Source organism: Pristis pectinata, chromosome 16 (genome assembly GCF_009764475.1).
Source record: "Pristis pectinata isolate sPriPec2 chromosome 16, sPriPec2.1.pri, whole genome shotgun sequence".
NCBI lineage: Eukaryota > Metazoa > Chordata > Chondrichthyes > Rhinopristiformes > Pristidae > Pristis > Pristis pectinata.
This window is the reverse complement of record NC_067420.1, coordinates 43,349,887-43,364,955: the sequence shown is the minus strand read 5'-3', so window position 1 is coordinate 43,364,955 and position 15,069 is coordinate 43,349,887. Positions and strand designations below refer to the sequence as shown.

At 40.2% G+C, this 15,069-nt stretch overlaps 1 protein-coding gene across 10 annotated transcripts in view; it reads left to right on the top strand.

The window, feature by feature from the left end:
* LOC127578673 (death-inducer obliterator 1-like) overlaps positions 1-15,069 on the top strand; it is a 113,253-nt gene that overhangs the window by 3,429 nt on the left and 94,755 nt on the right. For 2 of the 10 annotated variants that reach the window (XM_052030942.1, XM_052030941.1), the window contains exon 1: positions 4,687-4,882. The exons of 5 other annotated variants lie outside the window; for them this stretch is intronic. The gene's annotated coding sequence lies outside the window, so the exon portion shown is untranslated. Of the gene's footprint in view, positions 1-4,686; positions 4,883-8,109; positions 8,334-15,069 lie in introns of those variants that run through there. 3 more of the 10 variants (XM_052030944.1, XM_052030946.1, XM_052030943.1) reach the window with 3 other exon arrangements.

Here is a 15,069-nt window from a genome sequence, read left to right as displayed (position 1 = left end):
TCACAGAGTAACACCTGACATGACTGACAGGAAGTTCCTGCAGTTAAATTATGTAACCATATAACTGGTAAATCCTTGTTACTTGCAGTAATTTGAAGGAGATTAGGGTTGAAATTATGAAAAACACAATGTTATCTTGTTGATTAATTTACAGTGATTAAGATCCTTTCCTGTTTTTACCTTAGTGGCATAATGTAATTTCTTTTCTTAATATACAAAATCTTCCAAAAGTTATTAATCAATGAGGCTTCACGCAATGTTTTTTTAAAAAGTTGCAAGTTGATGACATTAAATCATTGTTTCTGGGTTGTAATTTTTTTTAAACCAAAGGTTGAATTGAACAAAGTGTTGAAAATGTACAACTTTCCACATTTACAAAACATCTTCATCCATCATTGATAGACAAGTTCATCCAGTCATCAACACTTGCTAACTTTCAGTGAGCTATTGAAAATATGTTCTGGAGCATCAGCAGTAATAATCTCTGTGATTCAATTTCTAGGAAAGAATGTTTTCTAGCTTGTGCCCTTTTAGGATGAGCAAAGTGTTTTGAGATTTATTTCTCACCAGGTGTATAAGGTAAAAAGTCCTTGAAAAGCATCTCTTCAACATTTCTGTTATGCTTTTGTTTTTTTGTACAATTCTGCTTGTCACCCTCCAGAGGTCCTATTTGTCTTACATCGACTGATTGCTGTCATAAACAAGTTTATCCTGTCAAATTAATTTGGATTACCTAATATTATTGCTAAATTGAACTGCTTTTTAAACTTTACATGTGCCGTCACTACAAGGATATTTGATAAATTATGGCACTTAGGAGTCTTAGTAATATCAAGATCACTTGCTGTTCAAAGTGAAAATATTCCAGTGGTTAAAGTCATAGGTGAAAGCAACCATAATTGGCACGTATGTTGTGCCTTTAATGTAGTAAAATGTGGAAAGCAAATTTTGGCACTGCCTCATAATGGAACATTGACTGAAAACGGGTATATTTAAGGAGGAGAGGTAGCAATGCAGATAGTTATAGTGAGGGAACTCCTTAGGCATAGGTAATTAAAGGTGCAGTAACTAATTGAAAATCAAATAACTGCAGATGCTGGAAACCTGAAATGTTCAGCAGGTTAAGCAGCAACTGTAGAGAGAGAAGTAGCATTAAAGTTTCAGGTCAATATTATAATGAATTAAGAAGACCCTGCACAGAATAGTAATAGCATTTAAGGAAGGCATTTGGACTTTTGAGTCTGTGCTAGCACAGGTTCAAGTCAGAAATGTGAAGTATTCCTCCATGATCTGGATGGACGTACATGCAAGAATCTCAACACTCAAAATGCACTGTACTACTGCTGCAAAACAACAAATTTCACATCATGTCGGTGATAATAATTCTGATTCTGCAGGACAGCGATTCATCAATTTGATTGAACTGCACTGATGCTCTTGACGTTGACCGAAACATTAATTTTGTTTTCCTCTCCACAGATGCTGCCTCTGTATTTCTAGCACTTTTCCATTTTTATTTTAGCATGGTTACTTATGGTGCAAGTGTGAAATTCAGGAATGTGAAAGATGCCATTATTTGAGGAGTTCAGAGATCTAGAAGAATTGTATGGCAGGAAGGGGGTCACTGAGCCACAGAGAAATTTTGGAATGATTAGGTTGTGGTGCATCATTATTGTATAATGAAGGTAGGACAGCCATCTCCCCAAATGGTAAAGGCTGTTATTAGACTGACATGATGATGATTGTGATGTTTGGGTGTTAACCCAGCCCAAAAGCATTATTGCTGGATTTGTTCTCGGCTGATTTATCAATCAACTGTGTTTTATAACATTGGCTGTTTCCAGTCTATTTCACAGTGCTTTGCTCATTCATACTTCTTCTGATAATGAAGAAGTCTTTGCATAAAATGGGAGCAGTGCTGAATGAAGTCATCTGGATTTTCAGTTATGTGCAGTCACAAAGTTCAAGCCAGAAACATGGAGTTTTCCTCCATGATCTGGATGAATGTAATATGAAAGAACATAAGAATCTCAACACTCTCCAGGAGTGATTCATCAATTTGACCGCTCAATACTGCTGCTCCAAACTTAATAATCTCCTTTTCTGCCACGGGGTGCTGTTACTCTATACAGGTAGCCTGCTCATTAAGGTTACATCTCTTTAACTTGGTTTACCAAGGACTAGCAGCAATGTAGGAACACTTTAAATTTTCAAGTTGCCTATTATCCTTAGAGACATTTATTGCTGTTAAAATAATATATTTGATTAGTTAAAAGGGAAGTCACAATACTGACATCTCAAGGCACTAGTAATAGGCAATAAATGCAATCTTCTTGTTGCATTCAATTCCAGGACTTATTTTAATTTTTCCAATTCTTTTCATTTCAGTTCCTCTCTTCATTAGATTGAGCCTTTACAAAATGTGCACCAACATAATGTTAGTCCCGGTGAACATTCACTGCACTCTATAGTGAATATATCCTTTTCTAGGTAGGGAGATCAAAATTATATACAATACTCCATATGTGGTTGAGCTGTGGCTTTGCATAATTGTAGTAAGGCATCTTTACTCTCAACTCTCTTGCAGCAAAAGGCAACGTACCATTTGCCTTCCTAACTGGCTGAGCACATGCCTGCTTACCTTTAGTAACTTGTTTTCTTATGACATAAAGGAGGTCATTCAGGTCAGGGAGTCTGTGCCAGTTCTCAATCCCATCAAACCCATTCTCCTGTTCATTTTTTTAAAAACCTATTCTCTCTCACATACCTTTCAATTCCATCCTAATTCTCCTACTACCCACCTACAATAGCCAATTAACTGTCCAACCAGCACTTTGGGAGATGGGAAGAAACTGGAGCACCCAGTGGAAACCCATGTGGTAACAGGGAGAATGTGCAAACTGCACACGGCGCTAGAGGTCAGAATTGAACGTGGGTCACTGGAGCAGTGAGACAGCAGCACTGCTTGTAGCACCACTGTACAAGAACTCTTGGGTCCTTTCAAAGATAGACATTTCTCGATCTGTTGCCATTAAAGAAAAGAGCTTTGGTTCTTTATACCAAAGTGGATAATCTCACATTTTTCCTCATTGCATTTCATTTGCCGTGTTGTCCACCCATGGAGCATATCTCTATCTCCTTGAAGCTGCTTTGCATCCTTATTGTTACATGCATTTCCACATTGACTCTGCTCAATCAGGTTAGTATTTTATACGTGTTGATATCATATCCTTTATTATAGATTCCAACATTTTTCCCTCAGTATTTTCTTGTTTTCTCCCTTTTAAATTTTGCAGTAAATAGGTCCGAATCACTAAGGTGTTCGAGCACTCTCCTAGACCGTTTGCATTGAAATAAAAATTGAAAATACTGGAAATATTTAGCATGCCTGACCTGCTGAATATTTCAAGTTTGTTTCAGATGGTATTGGTGTTGTAGTACAGGTAAAAGCAATAACAGTACAGAGTAAAGTGTCACAGCTACAGAGAAAGTGCAGTGCAATAAGGTGCAAGGTCACAACAAGGTAGGTCGTGAGGTCAGAGTCCATCTCATTGTATAAGGGAACCATTCAATAGTCTTATCACAGTGGAGTAGAAGCTGTCCTTAAGTCTGGTGGTACATGCCTTCAGGCTCCTGTATCTTCTACCCGATGGAAGAGGAGAGAAGAAAGAATGTCCTGTGTGGGTGGGGTCTTTGATTATGCTGGCTGCTTCACCAAGACAACGAGAGGTAAAGACAGAGTCCAAGGAGGGGAGGCTGGTGTCCGTGATGCGCTGGGCTGTGTCCACAACTCTCTGCAGTTTCTTGTGGTCCTGGGCAGAGCAGTTGCCATACCAAGCCGTGATACATCAAGATAGGATGCTTTCTATGGTGCATCGGTAAAAGTTGGTGAGAGTCAAAGGGGACAAACCAAATTTCTTTAGCCTCCTGAGGAAGTAGAGGCGCTGGTGAGCTTTCTTGGCCGTTTGTTTCATCAATGGTAGTAATGACTAAAACTGCTCCTTGTAGCAATAAATGTTTCAGAGGACCTTCTGTCCATTGTGGCACTTTTCCCAGTGAAATTTCTGATCACCACCAACATAAATTAAGTAGCTGTAGTTCCAAAACGTCTGGATTTCAAAATTTTTGATTAACCTGTGGACGTTAAATAAATTTAGTGCAAAAAATCATCTGACTGAGCTAGCCTATCCGCATTTATTACAGTATATGAAAATCAGAAAACTGCAGATGCTGGAGATCTGAAATAAAAACAGTAAAAGCTGGAAGCACTTAGGTCAGTTGACATCTGTGGAAAGAGAAAGTTAAGTTTCAGGGAAAGGCCCAAAATGTAACTCTCTCTTCCCACAGATACTGCCCGACTTGAAGATTTCCAGCATTTTCTGTTTTTATTCCGGATTTATTACTTTTTTGGTGCTGTTAGTACGTACATATCTTTGCTTAGCGGGCTGCAGTCAAGAATTCCGGTGTTTGTGGGGAGGTTTTACCCTGAGCAAATTGAGCACATGCTGAAAATCTGTAGCAAAAGAAAATGTTTGAAATAATCTGTAGGTCTTCTGCCTGATGCGTGTTTTTCCTTGCCCGTATGCAGGCTGATATTACTGAGCATTCCCAGATGCTGGAGTTGGTGTGTGTTTTGCTGTTGCTGCAGTGAGGTGAGTTGGGGTGTTGTGCGCTCTTCACCATCCCTCCCAGAGCTCGGCGGTTACGTGCGGCGCCTGCGGGTCACGTGCGCTGCGTGGAATGGCGCTGATTGCCCGGTTGAGCTCGGTGTTGGCCGTGGCCGCGTGTCGAAGGTGACCGCGGACCAGGCTGGAGCTGCGGGCTATCCGGGAGCACAACACGGAGTGTAGTGAAGCGGACGGTGGGAGCATTTTGAGATAAGGTGAGTAGTCCCGGGGCCATGGAATAGGGCGGCAGGCGCCTGGGCGCGGTGTAGGCCGCGCGCAGGCCCGGCGACAACGCAGTGTGGGAACGGCCCGAGCCGCGGGCCTCGCTGTTCGCTTCGGTGGGCTTGTGGTGGAGTGTGGGTCACCCAGGAGACTGCTGCCCCTTTATACTGATTGTTTGGCGTAAATAGGCCACGGCGTAGACGGGGATAGATCTCCATTAAGCCTCCCCACCCCCTCCCGTCACGGTTTCATGGCCCTCGTATTTTATTCGGGTTAATCTCATCATTTAATACTGGAGTGGATCGGATTAAATATGCCCTCTTCGCAGATGTGAAGGAGTTTAAGATTGTAGTGGGGAGTGTTCTTGCGAATTTAATATAAATTATTCGGTTTATTGGCTACTAGTAACAATCTGTGGAAGAGTGCATACTTCGCGGGGTTTAGTTTTAATACACTAGGAAATTTCCTTTCAGAGTTGTACATGAACTATTAGTGAAGGTTGCCGCCACCCGCCACTATTTGATGAAGTGTGTCAGATTGGTTGGTCCATGTATAAAGAATAACTTAAAAGTTTTGAATTCAAATACAAAGAACTCCAGGAAGCATCTACGGAGGGAATAGAGAGGAACGAGAGTTAAACTTTAAAGGCCAGTAACCTTTAGTAATTCAAATTGGAACTTCTATGCTATGACGCAATTAACGTTCGAATTCTAAAGTAAATGAGGTACATTTACCGGTAAGAACTCAAATGGTTGAGGAGAATATCTTTTTAGGACAGACAGACTTATCAAGTGTGCGTTAATTTTGTTCATAAATTTATAAGTTTGCCTACTTCCCTGTTCTGATTGGCAGCATATAATGTACGTTGAAACTGCACTGATCTGGAAAACGTTATATGGGGTTATGGTAGTATAGTGATTGTGTTACTCGACTGGTAATTGGGAAGTTCACTTTCAAATCTTGGCAGTGGAAAAGGCTTTTGTGCTTGCTTAAATAAGTCTGGGATAAAAGATGTATTAGTAATGCTAACTAATAACTAGATTGTTCTTAAAACTGTATCTAATTCACTAATATTCCTTAGTGAAAGCTGCCAGTTTGTGACTTGACAATCACAGCAACTTGGTTGCTTCTTAATTGTCTGCTAAGATGGCCCAATAAGCCACTCGGTTCAAGGCCATTTATGGCAATAAATTATAGTCTTGCCAGTGATAATAAATAAGTGAGTAAATTTAAGAAGAAATATTTAAATATTTGTAAACTTAACATTTTTAACCATATTTGCACCCAAATCACAATACAGGAAGACAAAAGTAATTATGCCACCTTTTGCAGAATACTGTGAAAGTTTTCATACATCTGGATTTTTACTGCATTTTCTACTCTATTACCAACTGTCACTAAAGAGCATCTGAATAGCTTCTAAGGAAGTGTATATTTGTATGTGGTCAATATTCAAATTCAGTATATTACAGAGTGGTGGAATGTGACAACTTCTGACAGTCAACTTGCCAATGCCCCTACACCTGAAAAATTATATTGTGTTGTATTCTGATTTAATTGAGATCAGTTAGGACTGTGGTGGTTTGTAGTAATTCATTTTTATTAGTATTGGATGGAAAAAATTGTACTGTATTTTAAGTGAAATTACATTTGACCAATAAGTTTAAGCATGTATTAGGTGATATAACAAATTGGTTTTGGGCACTTTCTACTGTCTTTTATTGTTCACCTTGTGGTATGTTTCTGATCTTTGGTGTATCAACACTTCATGCTTGAGTAGATGCTTGGTTCCTGATAGGAAGCAGGGAATCTTGGGTACTAAGTGCTACTGCATTTAGGCAAGAATTTAGATTGTTAGTGCAGACCTATCATGAATTATAATGGATTAAAACAAGGTAATAGAAATACTCAATAGGTTGGGAAGTATTCTGTGGAGAAAGAAAGTATAAATTTTTCAAGTTATTTATACTTCGTCAGAAATGAAGTAGAACTGAAGTATACATTTGAGATCTGAAGAATTCTCCAGTTCTGATGAACAGTCATTGATCTGAAATGTTAACTCTGTATCCCTCTCCACAGAATGCTGCCTGACCTGAGTATTTTCAGCATTTTCTATTTCAGATTTCCAACATCTGCAGTTTTTTATTTTCAACTACGTAATGGATGATTTGTTAAAATTGAAAATTTGCACCAGTGCAATTATTTCTCGTGCTTTTGAATATGATTTTTGATTCTTAATGCATTTTATTTTTTCCAGCTTGATATTTATACTGGTTAAAGTCATTCCTCAAGCTGGGCTGTGAGTTTACATCTGCTTGTTTTATCAGCCATTGCCTTCAGCTGCTTTGGAATTGCCCACTGTAGATTTTGCATTGTAAGTTCCTATCTTTTCCCCTCCCATGGTGTCGCGGTATGCCCTGCTGCGCTTCTGATTGAACCAAGATTCCCTGATAAGAGGCAGTGAGTACCTTCCTGTGTTGCTTTTCCTATTAATTTTTCAGGTTTAGGGCAAGGCTGGCATTTTACTACACATCCCTAATTGCCCTTGAGATGGTTGTGAACCATTACCGTCCTTCTAGCAAAAGTACTCCCACTGTGCTGTTCGCTAGGAAGTTCCATAATTTAGACACAGAAATAAATTGCATTAACTTCATTGTCACCAAGGTAGAACGGAGTGGAACCTGCAGGTTGTGTTATTTTCATGCACCTGAAGCCAGTGTCCTCAGTGATAGAAGTCGAGTGGCCAAGGCAGATGCTGCAGTGCGTTCTGTTGTTGGCATGCCCGGCATCCACTGTGTATTGCTGGTGGAATGAATTAATTAGGGTGGTGGAAGGAGTCCCAATCAAGTAGACTGGTTTGTCCTGGATGGTGTAGAGCTTCTTGAATGTTGCTGGAGTTGCAGTCATCCAGACAAATTCCAAAATACTACTGACTTTGCCTTGTAGATGATGAAAAGCTTTGTGGAATCAAGAGGCTGGTCATTTGCCACAGGACGCCCAGCCTGTGGCAAGTAATGGAACCACAAATGAGTGAATGTATTACCTAGGTAGTTGGTTCATTTGGGCCTCTGGTCAATAATGATCCCTAGAATGTTAATGGTGGAGGGTCTTGGTAATGACGATGCCATTGAATGTCGATGATAGGTGGTTAGATACTCCTTTGTTGGAAATGGCCATTATTTGATGCTTTTTCTGATGAATAATACTAACTGCTTTTCAGTTTACGCCTGAATGTTGTCTAGGTCTTGCTGCACATTGCTGAGGAGTTGTGAATGGAATTGAATATAATGCAATAATCTGCAACCAACCCCTTTTCTGACCTTGTGATGAAAGGAAGGTCATTGATGAAACAACTATAAGACGTGCCTTGAGGAATTCCTGCAGCATTTCCTGGGGCTGATATGATTGACCTCCAACAACAACAAACATTTTCCTTAGTATGAGGTATGACTCCAGCCAATGAATGTATTCTCCCCAGTGCCCATTAATTTTAAGTTTTACTGTGTTCCTTACTGCTATACTCTGTCAAGTGATCCCTTGATATCAAAGGCAATCATTCTCGCTCACTTCTGGAAATTCAGCTCCTTGGCCCATGTTTGGACCAAGGCTGTGTGGTGGTCTAGAGCTGATTAGTCTTGGTGAAACCCAAATTGTGCATTGGTAACCAGATTAATTGGTGAGTAAGTGCTGCATTATAGCATTGTCAATGGCATCATCCACCACTTTGCTGATTATTGACAGCAGACTGATCAGCTGGTAGTTAGCCTGTTTGGACTCGCTGTGTTCACCCAAAAAGCAGGACATATTTGGCAGGTTTCCATATTTTCAGATAAATTCCAGTGTTATAGCTATATTGTAACAGGTTATCCAGAGGAGCAGCTATTTCTGGAGACAGTTTCAAGAAGAAGCACCAATGGACACATCTGGCTGAGCTTACTTTCAATGCTTCACAGCCTTTTTGTTAAAGCATGCTGAGGCCTGTGTTGAAAATGGAGATGTTTTTGGGGTCACTTCCTGCCACTAGCAGTTTAATTGTTCACCATTCAGGAGTAGATTTGGCAGGATTGTAGAGCTTTGATGTGATTGTTGGTTGTGAATTACTTAGCTCAGTTCATTGCATACTGTTTTTGCTGTTTAGAATGTTTGTAGTTGTGTGTTGCAACTTCAGGTTGGCACCTAATGTTTAGGTCTTCCCGTGGTGTCACAGTATGCCCTTCTGCACTCCAGATTGAACCAAGATTCTCTGGCTAGAGAGTATTGGTAGAGTGAAGGATATGCCAAGCCATGAGGTCACAGATGGCGGTGATGTTTATTGCTGCTGCTCATAGCACCTTATGAATACCAATTTTGAGAGCCAGGTTGATCTTCAGTCTATCCTATTTTGTACAATTGCACTGGAACACGGTGAATGATTTGTGTGCTAGTTGCTTCTACCAGTGCAGTTGTGAACAGATGCCTGCACCTCTGTTGCAGGTTGATTGATGAAGACAGCTTTTTAAGTTTATCCTTGTTGATTTACTCATAACTCACCTCAGACCCAACTATGTCCTTCAGGACATAGCCAGTGGTTGTGCTATCAAGCCAGTTTTGGTGACAAGCACTGAATGCCCCATCCAAAGTACTTTCTGTGTTCTTGATAATTGTAAGTGCATTTTTCCAAGTCTTATTCAACACACAGTGCCAATTTATCATTTGAAGGAGGATATGATCAGGAGGAGGTTTAACAATATCATGGGACTGAATGAGGTCTGGATTCGATGTTGAAGATTCTTTGTGGTATTATCATAGTGCCGCCACTTTATGGTGAGGCTGGTATGTTGGTTGGATTGAAGAAACATTCACCAAGTCAGTCAACATTTGTGGAGAGAGAAACAGATTCAGTATTTCAGATAATGAATCCTCTTCAGAACTGGAAAACTTGAAAACAAACATTTTAAATTGTGGAGAGTCAGACATGAAAGTGAGAGCAAGGTGAAAACAAAATTTTCAAGCTTTGTACGAATGCAAGTTCAGCCAGGAGAATTCTTTTTGTTTCAGATTTTTTGTCCTGTCTCCTACATGTGGTTTATATCTGACTCTTCCTTTCCCTTTCTTGACTTCTGTCTATTTGTAGAGATGGAGACCAGTATCCACTTCAACCCCACAGTCTTCCATAGCCATCTTGACAAGACCTCCATTCAACCTGCTTCTTATAAGGACTTCATTATATTCTTTCAGTTTCTCCAGCTCTGTCATATCACTTCCAATGATGAGATTTTCCTCAACAGTGTCTCTGAGATGTCTTCCTTTTCCTCAGCTATGGCTTTATCTTTACCATTGTTGATAGAAGAGATGTGGTTGAGAGACCTATTTGCTGCACTTTTCTCATCTCCCTCTCGGCAGCTACAGTAGTGTAGCGGTTAGCGTAACGCTATTACAGCACCAGCGACCCAGGTTCAATTCTGGCCGCTGTCTGTAAGGAGTTTGTATGTTCTCCCCATGTCTGCATGAGTTTCCTCCGGGTGCTCCGGTTTCCTCCCACATTCCAAAGGCATACAGGTTAGGAAGTTGTGGGCATGCTATGTTGGCGCCGGAAGCGTGGTGACACTTGAGGGCTGCCCCCAGAACACTCCACGCAAAAGATGCATTTCACTGTTTTGATGTACATGTGATTAATAAAGAAACCTTGTCTTCATCCCACAGAATAAGAATAAGGTTCCCCTTGTCCGTGCCTTTGATCCCAATAGCCTTCGCATTCAATGGATCATTTTCTGCAATTTCCATTGCTTTCAGTGGGTTTCCACTACTAGGTCATACTTACTCTCCCATCAGCATTCCAAAGAGATCACTCCCTTTGCAATTCCCGCAATGCTCTTCCACCTCCCCCAATCATTCCCTGTCTGTCGGCACTTTCCCATACAACTGCTGGAGGTACAATAACTGCCTTTTCCGACCTCTTTCCTACCCACTAAGGGAGCAAAGCAGTCCATCCACGTGAAGCAGCCATTCACTTATACTTTGCATATATTTTGTGATACTGGGTAGAAATTTATTGCAGTTTGAAAGAGGGACCCAATTAGAGACATGAACATTTGTGGTTAACCAACAGCAGCAGACTGAGAAGTTGCTAAGAAGACAGAAAATTGATCATGACAGTTAGCTAGCAGGTAATATCAAAATAAACAGGAAGAGCTTCTATGGATACTAAGATGGAAGAATGTAGCTAAATTAAGTATGGGATCCTTGTCGAGGAAGAACAGGAAATTGTTAATGGGAAACAAGGAATTCACAGGTAATTTACACTATGCTTTGCATCAGTCCTCATGGTGGAAGACGCTGCAAATATCACAAGGATAACAAATGGAAAATGTCAACTGTCCATTTCACTCTATAGATGCTGCCTGACCCACTGAGTTCCTCCAGCATCTTGTGTTACACCAGATTCCAGCATCTGCAGTCTCTTGTGTCGACTGTCCATTTCCCTCTTGTCTCAAACTTGTAACAATCCCTATCGTAAGGGATAAGGTATTGGAAACATGAATGGGATGAATGGCTGACATGTTGCCAGGACCTGAAGGCTTGCATTCAAGAGTTTTAAAGGAAGAGGCTGCAGTAAAAGTAGAGCCATTGGTTGAAGTTTTTCAAAAGTCAATGTTTCAGCAGGGTTGGAAAAATGTAAATACGTTTCCCTTGTTAAAGATAGGGAATCAAAAAGTGGGGAGACTACAGGCCAGTTAGCTTAACATTTGTTGAAAAGATGCTGAAATCTTTAATCAAGGAAAATATAGATTCATAACAGTTATGCAATACGGAAAAAGGCCCTTTGGCCCAATTCATCCATACTGACCAATGTGCCTATATACGCGAATTGCATTTGGCCCAAATCCTTCTAAACCTTCCCTATCCATGTGCTTTTCCAAATGTCTCTTAAACATTGTAATCGTACGCACCTCTACCACCACCTTGTTCCATATACCCACCACCCTCTATGGAAAATTTGCCCCTCAGATCCTCTTTAAATCTTACTCCTCTCACCTTAGCCCTATCCTGTCTAGTCTGAGACTCCCCTACCCTGGGAAAAAGACAATGACTATCTACCTTGTGTATGCCCCTCATAATTCTATAAACCTCTAATTTTATAAACCCCCAGCTTCCTTCACTCCAGTGAAAGCAGTCCCAGCCTATCCAGTCTCACCTTATAACTCAAGCCTTCCTGTAACATTCCTATGAATCTTTTCTGCACCCTCCCTAGCTTAATCACGTCCTTCCTATAGAATGGTGACCAGAATTGCACAACTAACCGATCTGCACAACTTTAACACAAGGCCCAACTCCGAAACTAAATGCTTTGGTCAATAAAGACAAGCATACCATATGCCATCTTCATCACTCTGTCTACCTGTGTCTCCACTTTTGGGAATTGTGTACTTTGTACCTAAGGTTTCACTGTTCAATAACATTCCCCAGAGCCTCTCATTTCACTGTGTATGTCCTGGTCTAGTTTAACTTCCCCAAATGCATCACTTCACATTTGTCTGATTTAAGTTCCGTCAGCCATTCCCTTGTCCACTTCCCATTTGTAACCTTAGATAACCTTCTTCACTGGCTACTATATCACCAATCTTGGTGTCATCTGCAAATTTACGTTCCCTTCAGAGAAGCTTAATGCAATCAAACCAAGTCAGCATGGTTTTGGGAAAGGAAAATGAAGTTTTACAACTTTGTGAAGTACTTTGAGGATATAACAAGCAGAGTTGTAGAGGAGTGCCTGAAGATGTTATGTATTTGAGTAAGCAGAAATCATTTGAAAAAAGTGCCACAGAAAAGGCAGATACACAAGGTAAGAGCTCACAGCGGTGGGAAAGTTGGTTAACCTGAATTAGAGACTGGGTATCACATAGAAGATAGAGTAGGAATAAATGTTTCTTTTTTGAGACTGGAAAATTGTAACTTGTGGGCTGCCCTAAGGATTGGTTAATGTGGGGAAAGTGGTAGGTCATGTACATCAGTAAGAGGAATCAAAGGCAGATTATTACCTAAATGGAGAGCTATTGGGTATGAGTCAAGTAGAGGTGTATGGATATTCTTTTGCATGAATCACAAGAAGTTTGTAAACAGGTGCAGCAAGTAGGAAGGCAAATGGCATATTTGCCATTATTGCAAAGGGGGATGAGTTTAGAAATGGAAAAGTGTTGTTGCAATTGTACATGGTGCCAGTGAAGCTGCACCTGGAGTATCATGTGCAAATTTCACCCCCTTCAGGAAGATTTACTAGCTAGGGAGGCAATCTAGAAGAGATTTACTGGACTAATGGTATGAGAGGGCTGCCTTGCAACACATGGCTAAAATAATTAGATCTGTATTCTTTGGAGTTTAGATCAATGAAAAGCAATATTATTAAAACACAGAAGATCCTATGGAGAACATGATAGGATAGATGTTGAGATGTTTCAACCAATGGAAAATTCTTGAACAAGCAGCAGTTATTTGTAACTGAGGTACATAGGAATTTCTTCTTGCAGAGGTGTATTTCTGGAATTCTTTACCTGGGTGGGTTGTGGAGGCTAGATCTCTGGAGGTACTTATTTTCTTATGTGCATTCAGTGATCACATTGTGGTGGTCTCTGTATTAGAGAAACTAAATGCAGGTTGGATGACCTCTTTGCAGAACATCTCCAGTGTGTAAGAGCTTCCAATTGCCTGTCACTTTAATTTTCCATCCTACTCTGACCTGTGTTTGGTCTCTTGCACTGTTTCAAAGAAACTTCAACACCTTACTGAATGTCAGTGAGGTACTGAAAACATTTTCTAGAGTTGAAAGTGAAAATCTTCCAGTGGTTAAAGTAATAGGTGAAAACAGCCATAATTAACACGTATTGTGCCTTCAATGTAGCAAAATGTGGAAAGCAAAATTTGACACTGCATTACACTGGAACATTAAGATAGATGACTAAAGATGGGTATATTTAAGGGGGAGAGGTAGCAACACATAATTTTAGTGAGGGAATTCCTTCACTTAGGTAGAGGTAATTGAAGATGCAGTAACTAATTGAAAATCAAATAACTGCAGATGCTGGCAATCTGAAATAATAAATACTAGAAATATTCCTCAGGCTAGGCAGCAACTGTGGAGAGAGAAAAAGAGTTAATGTTTCAAGAATGTTATAATGAATGAAGAAGATGCTGCAAAAAAAAGTAACAACGTTGAAGATGGCAGTTGGCTTTTAAGTCTGTGCTGGTACAGGTTCAAGTCAGAAAAGTGATGGACTATTCCTCCATGATCTGTAAGGACATACTGTACATGAGGAAACTGGCCACTTCTTAGCAAGGTCATCCACCTATAATATTAACTTAAGTTTTTCTCTCTTCTCAGATCCTGCCTGATCTGGATATTTCCAGCATTCTGTTTTATTTCAAATTTCTAGCAGCTGCTAATTCTGCATTTTACAGTTCAACATGTTTTTTTTTGTTTCTTTTACTTTTGGTTTAGTTAGAAATGGAAATGTTACTCAACTAGTTTTCTTTTCCATCCATCTCAGGCATTCCTTCTGTTCTCTCCACCCACCTCCCTATCTCTGCAATTTGTAGAAATTAATCATTGTGCGAAATGAATTTTGCCATACCAAGACTAAGGGATCAGACAATCAGAATTGATCACTATGCAAAGTTGACGACTATAATTGGATAATAAAAAGTTGCACATCTGAAGACTGAAAGGTCAAAATAAAATAGCAATTGTTTATATGGGAGCTTTTAATTTCATTAAAACATCTCTCAAGGATCTTCACAGGACTGTTAGTGATAATATATTAATGCTGAGCCACAAGGAGATGTGAGGGCTGTTGATCAAAACTTTGGTGAAAGGGATAAGTTTAAGAACCAAATTAAAAGAAATAAACCCACGCAGTCATGGGGAGAACGTGTAAACTCCTTACAGGCAGTGGCTGGAATTGAACCCAGGTTGCCCGCGCTGTAATAGTGTTATGCTAACTGCTACACTATCGTGACTGCCCCAGGCATGTTAGGACATCAACAGCAGTTTTGAATGCCTTGGTTTCTGGAGAGCTGTATAAGGAAGAGTGTGTATGAAGATCTGAATCTAGAGGCAACAACGGTCTGTGTTTGCATTCTGGCAGTGCAAGGGAGGAAATAGGCATTCTTGGTAATGACTTGATGCATGGTCTGAAGCTAATCCTGATAT